At 47.5% G+C, this 11,823-nt stretch overlaps 1 long non-coding RNA gene across 1 annotated transcript in view; it reads right to left on the bottom strand.

The window, feature by feature from the left end:
• LOC146587595 (uncharacterized) overlaps positions 1–8,799 on the bottom strand; it is a 19,915-nt gene extending 11,116 nt beyond the window's left edge. The window contains exons 1-2 of the long non-coding RNA XR_014897607.1: positions 8,737–8,799; positions 6,439–6,546 (exon numbers count right to left, since the gene is read on the bottom strand). This is a non-coding gene — a long non-coding RNA (uncharacterized LOC146587595). The remainder of the gene's footprint in view (positions 1–6,438; positions 6,547–8,736) is intronic.
• Positions 8,800–11,823: the final 3,024 nt, after the last annotated feature.

Below are 11,823 nucleotides of genomic sequence, written 5' to 3' on the forward strand. Positions count from 1 at the left end.
TTTCTGAGAAAAACAATCTCAAGCTTTCTTTAACTTGTAAGTATGGCTGATTTGCCAAAACTAAGAGGAAATAGAGCTAACCAATGCACCWCAGTGTGTGCTGCTCCTCATCCCTCCTGCGAAAGGGAAAAATTGCAGTCAGTCAACTCAAAATGTACCAAAGGGTATACCAAAACTGCTATGGTATCCTGCCGTACTGTGAAAGGGAGAGTACTTGCTGGCCTTAGGGAAGGAGAAAAGCAAGGGGAAGTGCAGGACCTGGCTGGAAGAGCACAGATACCACCACCAAAGCAGCAACCCATGCACAAGGTGTTGCTGTCACCACACGTAGCTACAGCTGAGATGAAAATTCCTTCCCCTCTCAGAGCTATAAAACCTATTTCCTAAGAATCTGTTTCATTAAATAGTTTCTAAATATCCTGTATCCCTTACTGGTGCATCAGTGCCACCATAACAACCACTGATGCCTCAGCTTGCAAGCCTCAAGCACACGGCAGCAGCATCGAGGTCTCCAGCAGGCCCTGGGCCCCTGGCTGAGGGCAGGGAGCTGCAAGTCCTTGGGCAATGCCAGGGCTTGCACTGGGCAGCACTCGGTCATGCGCTACTGAAACAACATCAGCTCCAGATCCTGGCACATATTTAGCTCAAATAATGTTACTCAACAATTTCAGGTCAGTTCATGGATGTTACTACCATGAAGCAAGCCTTCATGGTGGCAAAGAAGAGTATGAAAGGGTGGGTCTTGCTTTTGTCTTGCTAGCAACTGTTCTAATCCAGTGTAAACAGACGTGTTTGATTTTTTAGTGAGCTTATGCAGTTGCATTCACACTATTAGGAAAGGAAAGAAACTTCACTGGAGTGTAGTTCACTAATTGCCAGTTCTGGAACTTTGCCAACATGTAAAGACCAACCTTCAGTTACTTCAGTGGAAAATGTCCATTTGTCRACCTCCAAGCAAGCCTGAAGAACTACACCTGAAACCTTTTCATTTTATGTCATGATCATATGCAAGAGCAAGGTCACTGCCCTGACTCACAACATAGCAAATATGGTTGTGATTAAATAAAAAGTAAAAACAGGTGATCTATGTCATTGAAGCTGTACAAAAATATACAGCAGATACCATTGCTGATAAAAAGGTAGTATTTGTCAATCTGCAAGACTCTGTGAAGTACTATTTTGTATTATTACTGTAATACTTCAGCYGACAAAAGTGTTTCCTTTTGTTTACATCTTTCCTGGCAATAGCGTCAGGACAACTGCTGTCTGTCGGCAAGAACGTACATGGAACTGGGAACCCAGCCACACATTAGCAAATCGCAGTATACTTCACTCATTTCTTGTCCTTTGCTTAATAGCCTTGTACTTGCCTCCAAAAGGGAAAAACACAATGTGCATGCAGCACCACATTTTATCACAAGGATTTGTATCAATTCTCTTCTCCCASGGAATGCTGAGATTTCAGGTAGGAAGCAGCCCATGCTCCAGACTTGTCCTCTTGGAGCTAAAATATTTCTTTGTAGTAGAAGGCTGAAAATAAAAATAGGAAACCAAGCCAAAACAAAGAAAACCTGCTAAAGCATCCAGAGTTGGTCACTGAACAGTGTAATCCAAGCAGATTTTGTTTGTCAACAGTTGCGTGAGTCAGTATCAAGCTGTAATGATTTTTAACTGGAARTGTTTCTATGTCAAAGAGCATGTGTGAACTTAATGCTAACGGTCCAAGGTTTTCCAATGTGTCAAGCGCGTGTGACAGGAGTGTTGGCACAAGTCCTGTTGCCCAGGCCACRGCCGCAGCCACCGTCCGTCAGCTGAGTAACAGCAAAGATGCTGCTGTCTGGGAATGTCCTCTCGCAGCACTTTCCTGAGTCACACAGTACGAAGATACTACATGATAGGAACCGCATGTTTCTGCCTAACTTTGCACGGACGCCAACTCAGAAGTCCCATCAGAGCAGGGTGAACGAATCAGCTTAAATACCGGTAATTACTTCCACCTGGGACCAGAAGTTTAGCAACCAAATCATCCAGCTTTTATTYGCCTCTTTTCACACCTTGGCTGTCTCTCAGTAGCGTGTTTGACAGACAATGCGAAATTCTGCTCTCGCATCTCAGGAGCAGGTACTGTTACATTTGCTCTGGCCTTGCAGCACTAGAACTGGGAGCAGAAGTTGGATCTGCTTTTTCTTCCTCTCACAAAATGTCAGAGAAACATGAAACTGCAAAAGCCTAGCTCTGCTCTTGTGTCACACTTGTGTCAACCCAGAGGGCAACACAGCAATGGTATTTTTAATGTTTTTTTTTTCCTCGCCTTTTCAATGCAAAGTCCTTTGTGCATCTGGTGACAGCTCACACAGTGATGCACTTATTCTCTCACCACTCCTTCTGGTGATGAGAAGTCTCTTCTCCACAAGTCCCTTCTGGTGAATATTCACAGTGCCTAAAAGGATCCCAGCCACCGCGATACAACCGTGATAAGCAAAATGCAGGCTGACCAAGGGGCTGTATCACAGCGCGCGACCGACCTTCAGTCCCTTTACTCCCAGTGCTACACAGCAAAATCCACTGCACTGGGTACATGCGGTTATTGCTAAATTGTAAATGTTGTGCAAAGGTATTCTGTGTGATTTAATATTTCTATTACCATGTCTCCAAAGCTCTGACTCAAGAAGCAAGGTTGTGCTGGGCTGAATATTGTATAAATATTGATGGTTTCTGTCTTGCACTATTTACAGTCCAAAAAGGAGCCCTGTACCCCAGCTAGCTGCTGTGAATTTGTTATTTGTCTTTGGAAACGGATTGTATGATTTAAAGTCCCGTAAATGAGCGTGTCCTTTCTGTGGCCACTGCTGGGAGAACAGTTGCTTTACAAGGAGCGATGGAGGCAAAGTCCTTCACGGGAGGACGTTATCACCTCGACTGAGAATTAACCTGCTGATAGAAAATGCAATCCAATGCTTTCGCTGCAGCTGTACTACACACTGCAAGGAAAACACGCTCTCCCAGGCTCGGCCCACACCTCGGCAGCCCTCGCCAGGTAACGGCGCCCGAGCACCGTGCAGGCGGCATGCGCGCCCGCGCACCTTCCAGTTTGTCACCTTGCTGGGCCTCGGGACAGCTCGCCAGCGCAAGGAAAACAGCAAAAAAGAGAAGGGCCCAAAGTGTGCCCGAAAGCATCCCTGGATTTCCCCTGGCACCCGTCGTCACGGCCTCCGAGCTGTTTCCTTGGTAGTATTAGCTGCTCCCGTAGGCTGCTGCTCTGGGCTGCCGACGGGAGCCCGACCCTGCAGGGCAACGTGGCACACGTGGGCTCATCCCCGCTGCTCGGTGGCTGCTCTCCCCTCCGAGGAGGCTGCCGCGACAGATCTCCTCCACCCGCCCGAGCGAGCGCGGCTCAGCGCAGCCTCAGCTCCCGCTGCCTCGGCATCCTCCGGCACGCGAGCCAAGGCCGAGGTCCCACTGGAAACCCCGGGAGCAGCGGGCAGTGCAAAGTCCTTTGCGGTGAGAAGGTTCAGGGCCAGACTTCAGCTTCGCGTTTGTGATTATCACAGTGAATCACGAGGGGCAGGAAAGTAGGCAGGATGGAGCTTGCCCGTTGGTCAAGAACGAGCACCGAGGTAGGGAAAAAAATAAATAAAAAAGCCACCAAAACAAACTCGTGCTCGGTTTTGGGAGTGCTGCCCCACACGTTAGCACCTGCAGTTTCCTACCTGCATGACACCTGCAGGGTATGAAAAGTGGGAGGCCATGCCCCAGGAACAGCACTGCGAGGAGACGGGCGCCCCTCCTGCTCCTTCGACTGTGTGGTCTGAGTCTCTCATGTGGGAGTTAAAGGAAACTGGGTGATGTCCCAAAGTCCAGGGTCACCTCTCTGGGTTCGCGCACCAAAAAACAACCCCAACCTACAGCAGAAGGCCTCTGCTTTTAGCACTGCCCTGAGCCAACCTCAAGCTGCAAAGTGACAACTTGCCCTACACCCAACCTGCCTCTCGCCGGGGTTTGCAAATTCTTTCACCAGTCTGGGAAAGAGGAAAATGCACATTAACACAAAGTGGGAGCCCTGCCTGACCGCCCCCAGCTGCAGGCTGCGCCCCCGYCGCGTTGCGGCTGCGTCCTGCCTCGGCCGGGCTCCAGCGCGGCCGTGATTCCCCTCAAGGTTCCCAAAGACGCTGTTTCGTCTCCTACTTTCGGGTTCATACGCCCACGTGCAAACATCCCCGAACCGGCAAGAGTCACGGGGATTTAGAGGCAAAGCACGGGCACCGCAATCTCYGTGACTGTTCAGAGAAAAATGCAGCCGAAGGACCCAGCTTGCAGGCTCTCCGCTTGTCAATGCCACCAGCGCTCATGGAAGGAGCTCTGGGAAAACCTCGCYGCTCCAGGCCTGCACAATTTGGGCCCGGAGCAGTTTGGGGCCGCGCTGGCAACAGGGGCAGACGCCGCGGGAACGCGCAGGATGGGGACACAGGAGATAATCYGCACCGCTGAACAACTCGGCCGCGAGCCGTAAGCTCAAGGTTGCAGCGGGAGCCGCCTTCCCCTCGTGCCCTGGGCCGGAAGAGCAAGCCCGGGAAAACAGTCCCTCTTGGAGGAATTTGCATAAGTGCACACACGTTTCCGGCAGTCCCTGGGCAACAGGCAGAGCTGTGGTTCAACTGTTTAAGGGATCAAAGGCAGTTTACAATGCTATCGCCGAACAGTTACGTTTTTACAGATATGTTTACGTTTCGCAGATATCATTCCTTAAAGATCAAACTCCGCTGGGTCCCAAGGAAGTGAATTCAGACAAACTTACACAACTGAGGAGTGGGATTTTTTTTTTTTTTTTTTTGTCTTTATGCATACTTGAACAGTTTGGTTTGGGGGGGGTGTTAGGCTTGTTAGAAACCCCTAGGTCTCATCCTGACCAAGCCAGCACTCACCGACTGCATCCGCGAGGTTGGTGTCGCAGGCTGCCTTGCAGCCGGGGTTTTGCTAGGGCAGGAAGCGTATCCCGCCAGGAGGGAGGCAGCGACGGCCAGCTCTGCCCTCGCCATCGCCCAAGCCGCGCGGCGCYGCACGGACCCGCCGGCAGCTCTGGMCCCGGCTCGCGTGCAAGTCCCTGCAGCCATGCGTTCGACAGGAAACTCCTCACTGCCAGTCCCGCGGGAATACCTGTTGCACAGAGGTGTAAATGGGAGGGAAAATARCACCCCAGCACCCTACGCTGCTTATTTAAAGCAGAGGTGCCTGCGCTGGCAGGCACCAGCTCCCCGCAGAGAAACCCCCGTGCCCGTGTGCCCACCACCTCCTCCGGGGGCCCAAAACCAGCACCACGGGGGCACCCCTCGCCCTTCGGAGAGATGTCCGGGACCCCCGCCGCCCGCGAGGGTCGAGCACGGAGTGGGCGGGAGGCAAGCCCACGCCTCCGAGAGAGCCGCAGCAGGCGCGTGCCTCGGCCGAGCGCGCGGCGCCCGCCGCAGCTCCGGAGACGCGGCGCAGCCGCCCAGGCAGCAACCGCCTGGAGCGGGGCGGCAGGGCACCCACGCTGCTGGAGCCAAGGCGGGTCGCAGGACACCCACCGTGCGCTTTGCAGGTGCAAAGCTCTCAACTAAAAGGGGACGCTTACAAGCAAGGAGTGTTTGTTGGTTTTTTATTTTCCCCTGTATGCCCAGCTAAGGAGGAAGAAATTTTGAGGGAGCCCTTGCAGAAAGTTGGCGGTGCATCACTGAAAATACCTTGGCTGAAAGCAAGGTATTCCTGAATTTAACAGGAAGAATGAATTACAGCAGCAACTGCCTAAGCAGTATTTAATACRATAACCTGAACTAACCTTTCAGTGCCGGCTGCCCAGGAATGGCTGTTTCGTGCCTGACCCGGGGCAGCCTACCTGGAGGAGCGCCGCAGCGGCCCAGTCCAAAGCGCCTGGTGAAATTAGAAACGCCATCCGCCAAAGCTACATTTCAGTTTTTAAAAATGCTGGGCTGATTCATTGCTAACTTTTTTCTCTTTTATATTTATCTCTGTCACAGCACAGAAAGCAGAAGTTAGAGAAAGGCCCAGCCAGCTACATAGGCGAGATGTGCTTTCTCGCGCAAACACAAGTTGATTTGTTTGCATCAGAGCAAGAATCGCTGCTGCGGTTAATTTTGTGGGGGGAGTACGGATCAGATGACTTTCAAAACAGTACCAAACTAGTCAAAATAATCTCTAACCCAGGGAAAAGGACCACGCATAATATTACATAAGCACTCGCAAGTAAAACAGGGAGAGAGATGATAGAAGGAGAGTTCAAGCAAGGAATGATACTAGAAGTGAAAAGGAAAACAAAGGCAGACATTCAGCGCAAGGTCAGGCAATCCGAACAGTGGAGGCCAGAAAAGGAAGTGAAATTACAGGCTCTGGCAAAACAGCTTGAATGCTTATTCAGTAAAATTACAAAACCATTGCGATCCTCACCAGCAGTGGTGTGTCCAGCATCCAGATCAACTTTCAAGACAAGCTACACAGAGTCGTAAAAGCAAGCTGGAGGACATCATGTTCTTCCYCCAGTTGGTCAAGCAATTTCTGTTTAAAAAAATAATCCTGGTCAAATCTATAAACTGGTGACAAATTATGATCTCTAAAGGACAGGTCAAAAGGCTGAAAACCCCTAGCCAAGCACTAAAATCTATTCACTAATCGAYGGAAAACAATTTTGCTCCTGCAAAAGACCTAAGACACTAGAGGTAAAGTTGAAATAGGAAAGATGATTCGGTTTTATGCTGAATACTAAGTAGGACACATCAGTTAAAGTAATGGAAGGGCTTGTCCCTAACATAAGTCACTCTAGCTCTAAATGTTTATTTGTAGGGGAATAGCAGGAGCATGTTTGAAGTGTACAACATGTGATTTCCCAAAGAGATACTAGACTGTAAAACCTCTAGAGGTAGTACTATTTGTTTCCTGCATATTTATTAAATAGTATTCTGGCAGTATTAGGGGCATCACAATTGGGAATTGTTTCATTATTACTACTAATAATGATAATAAAAAAAAAAAAAGCCAAATTCTGTCCTCCTGYGAAACGTCCCTGATGGAGGAGCTCCAGGAACACCTGCAGCATCATATTCCTTAGCTGCATGACAGCGAAGGAGTCAGGGAAGCCATACAGCCATGTACCCATTGCAAAGCCCACAGCACTAYGATCAAACCACTCTTTCTATGGTCAGGTTCATCCTCTTCACCATCAGCTGAAAACCTCACACTGAAAACCACATGCAAGATTTTTAAATGCACGGAAAAGGAGTCCTTGACCCCAAGAGTGTCACTTTGTTACGCATCTATAGACAGGGCTCTTTGCCCAGGGCAGCACTGAGTAGGCTGMAATTAGAGAAAGCAGCCACAGCCTTGGTCTGTGGTCCAAGTGCAAACAGAGTTAGATAGTTTCATTTGGCCCATCCTCATAAGCAGCCGCTTGGCCCTCCTGGTTACGTCACCAACTGAAATGCTACCTGAATGCATCTTTGTAGGTTTATTATGCATGGGTGTAAATGACTGAGAGCTCAACACGTCTATTTTTGTCTGTCAGTGGAAACACAAAATGTGGCAGAAACCCTGGCAACCAGTGGGACAGGGGTTAGCTGGGAGGCAGATGGGACTTACAYGTGTCTGCATCAGCTTCAGTAGCCACGATCCATGCTATGCAGCACAGCAGCACCACAGCGCTACAAYGGGTTGTGCATGTTGTATGTGTTGTAGGAAGCTATGCTGGTTGCCTGTGTAGCCTGTGAGACTTGACAGCTTTAGTCCCATACCCACTGCCTCGGAGCTGAGCCTCGTTCTTTTTTGCTTTAGGACAGRGGAATTTTAAGGCAAATAAAGCCACTGTCTCAACGGGAAAAGTGAGCAAAATGGCTAAATGCCATGGCTTTGAGCTGTCAGCAGGAATTCCTGCAAAGCTTAGATGAAGAAGGTAGTCTGAGTTTTGAGTCTGTAGCCTAGCTAGGATCATTTTATGCGATTTTTGTGGTCAACAGTTTGCAGAACTCCAGGCACTCATTGTTACGACAGAGAGCAGAGCAGACACGGAACTGCACACAGCACATGTGAATTCAATTATTAATATGTCTCGAGTAGTGACAGCTTTAAGTGACGTTTTGCTAGAGAGAGAAGCTAATCTAATCTCTTTGCCTTTACTCTGAGCACTTGAGCTTATGGAAGACAAGCCCGCTAAACCAGTGAAACAGGATGAACACACAAGAACTCAGGCAGTCGGTGAGCAAGAGGCTTGAAACAGTAACGTCCTGAAGAGTGAACACGCACTGTATTTATGCCAACGACCCCTACCTGGTAAAAGGCACGAGGAAGTTGACAACCGCAACATGCAAAGAAGAAGAAAAAAAAGAGGGGAGGCTTTAAAAAGATATAGGAAGTACGACAGGAATAGGTTTTTAAGAGTTAAGAAAACAAAACAAAACAAAAAAACAGCATGAAGTGCTGCAAGATACACAAATGATGAAAACAAACTTTGACAGGTAGCATACAGTTAACTGCAAATGACCCAGATACAGGTATGAGAGTAACACTTAACAGGGGCATAGTGCACCTAGACTTCAAGCTGCACTACACCTCTTTTTGGCTGGGTTTCCCAGTGCTTTCCTCCTCTCCAAGAGGACAACTGTGATCACCACCCACCTTCCCTTCCCATAACCCAGGCCACACACACAYACCATTTCAGCAAGGCATTTCCTCCTTCCCCCCCCAAGTTTTGCTTACTTTTTCTTGCAACCTTTTTTCCGGGAAGGCTGGTTCCCGTGCCCCCCTGACGGCCTGCAGCCGGCGCAGAGGCTGCAGCCCTTGCAGCAGCCGAGCCAGGATCGCCCAGGAGCGGCGCTCCCGAAGCCAGTTATCGCGTGCGCTCCTTGGCTMCATGCGCTCCTCCACACCCCCTCCCTCCCCCCGAACACGGGAGGCCAGCTGCTACGCTTTCAGCAGGTTTATAGATGTGTACATTGACCTCATGGCAAAAGCTAGGAAGTGTGTGCAAATATCACGAGTCCCCAAACATCCAGCGAGAAACTCCCCCCAGCACATGGAGTCGCTGGGCGCAAGATTCCCTCCCTGTTGTAAAAATTTCTGCTAGCACAGGCAAAGATTTATCACATGCAGCTGCCCGAAGTTGTTTACAAGACACAAAAGCCATGAAAACAGGCTTGACTAAGTCTGTGTGTGAGCTGTTTTCACTGGCATAGATTTGTCATCCTGCTTAGGTCACTTACGCTCTGCTGATCGACCACATGGTCCCTCGCAAAGCACAGCAGTGCTTTCTTTTGAGTCATTCTAAGTTTGTGTTTTTAGGTAGAGGTCCATTTTTGACATAGCTGCTTTGCAATTTGGTTGATCACTGCAGCAAGAACAGCAAAACTGCTCTTGTTTTCTCATTGTTTCTTTTTACTGTTTTGTTTTTTTCCCCCTATTCCATAGCCAAACACATTTCCAGAAATAAACTTTCCTTTTGCTCGCACAGGGATGAGTGGCTGGCACATGAAGCCTTTGATTCACTAGTAATTAGGACTCCTGCTCGGTTTTGGATCCTGGCTCCACCTGATGTCCCAAATCTAACCTCGATAGTTTTATCTGGAGTTACTTTCTGCTCTGAAAGAATAGATTCACGCAAACTTCAATAGCCTGAACCAAATCTATCAGCGCTAGATTACAGGAAAGCAGAAACTCCCTTTTGATATTATTTTAGTGGTACTTCAAAATGAGTCACTTTCTTCCTCCAAGTTAAATAACACCTGAGGGTAGGGAAAAGCTTTTTCTCTGTGTGCCAGGTGCTACTCAGCTGAAGAGGTYTGGCTTATAACTATAGCTGAACTTCTAGGTGTAACCTTAACAAGAAATAATTAGCCTCCAGCAATACTAGCCACAATGAAGTCCCCAGGATAAGTCAGTCAGAAGAAAGGAAATCACCACAGGTGCAGAGTTTGGCTCTCAGTTACACTAACGCCACTTTGTGTGGCATAAAGATAAATGAAAATTGCACCGAAACCACATCTCCTTACTTTCAATGAAAACTGTTTTAATCTGAATGGCAAGTTTTCTTCTTCATCCTATTTTCATTACTATACCTGTTTTAGTGGACTTGCAGAACTATTCAGCTCAGCAAGCAAAGCTCAATTTTTTTTTCCTAAACTTGCTGGCATATTTTTTAATGGCAGAGTAATGAAGAATAAGGATCTCTGAGAACACTTTTTACTGATCTCATTCCCCTACTTTTCCTCTACCCCTCAACCCACTAATAACCTGCTGTGAAAAATGAAGGAAGAAGTCAAACAACTCAGATCAAACAACTCAAATATTTACTTTAGGTTGTTTTTTTCTTGTCCAGTGCTTGATGCATGAGCATAAGGAGAATAAAAATCTTTGTCTTGCATTTGGACAAGAAAGCAACTTACAGGCCTTTAGCAAAGAAGGCACCAAAGCAGTCTCCCTAGGAGCCTTTGAGAGCAAGAATCCACACCACGAAAGGCYCAGCTTTTCCTTCAGCGGACCTCACAGTTACACACGGGTGTACTTCCACTTTTTTTACAAGTGGCCAAAAAAGCGTGCAGAAGCCCTTTCCCTTGGGATACCTAAAAGTATAGTGTCCAGGCATGGAGAAAAATGACACAAGACTCTTTCTGAGCTTCTCTGCTATTCCTTGAAGATGAAGCATATATCTATCTCTAGCTATTCTCATTTTCTAGCTATTCTCATTTTTTTTCTGTGTTCGATACAACATACTTTTCTTTGTACGTAATACTATACACATACAGTATATGAGGATGGCCCTAGAGAGCCTCACCCACACTGCTTACTATTTGTTCTTTAAAACATACARCCATTGATTTTAAACTTCAAGGTTTAACAAGAGCAGAAGTTGGGTAGAAACTTCTCAGAGTACTCCAGAAGACAAAGGGGAAGGGGAATATTTGTCATTTTACAACAGAGAGAGAAAAAAACAAAACAACACATACACATAAATACTGCTATCTTCTATTCCTAAGAATAGCATTAAGTTTGCCAGCTCTCCTGCTCAACCCTCCTCCTGAACAGACAACAGGTTTGTTTTTAAGGATTAACCAGAACCAATTTTTCCCCTAGAGCTCTGCTGTTTCACTGTTGTTAGAAGGATAAGAGTGAGTGACTGACATTCAAATAAACTGAATTATGAGCTACAAGCCTCCCCATTTTTTGGGACGTGGTGTGTCATTTGATAGCCAAGTCTTACTCTGAAAAGTAACTCAAGATTTCTTTGGCTACGGTACACCCAAATACAACAGGGATCTCTCTTGAAACTTAAGTCAACTGTTCAGTGTTTAAGTATCTCAAAGATCTGGTTCCCTAAATTCAAATTCCAGCCTAATGTATTGTCTATTCTGTGCCAGTCCCCTAGAATGAGAGAATCCAAATCTCATTATTGATAGTCCAAGAAAAGAAGGATTGGGAACCCCCTGCAAACTTGTAAGCAGTAATGCCCAGAAGTTGTATCTCAAAGACCTGCGAAGAACGCTAACCCCAATCCTTTGTCTGGCATTGTTTCATCTTCCGGAGAAGCTACCGGAGGCTGTTGCATCTCCTAGTCCTAAGGTATTTTTAGTAGCCAAAAGCTTAAATTCTTAGAAGGGCCCAACACATCCCCTCTGAAATTTAATGCAAGTTGACTACATAGTTCCCTTTGGCCTCTTTAAAAATTTCAGCATAGCAGAACACAGTCAGGTACTTCTGGCCCACTTCTCAGCATTCCTTTAAACATCTGGTTAACAACAACTGCTAGTGTAGCTCTCTAAACCAAACAAAGTCAGTACGAGCTCAAAAAAG

This window comes from Rhea americana, unplaced genomic scaffold, assembly GCF_003343005.1.
Source record: "Rhea americana isolate MKP2758 unplaced genomic scaffold, rheAme1 scaffold_58, whole genome shotgun sequence".
In the NCBI taxonomy this organism is placed as follows: domain Eukaryota; kingdom Metazoa; phylum Chordata; class Aves; order Rheiformes; family Rheidae; genus Rhea; species Rhea americana.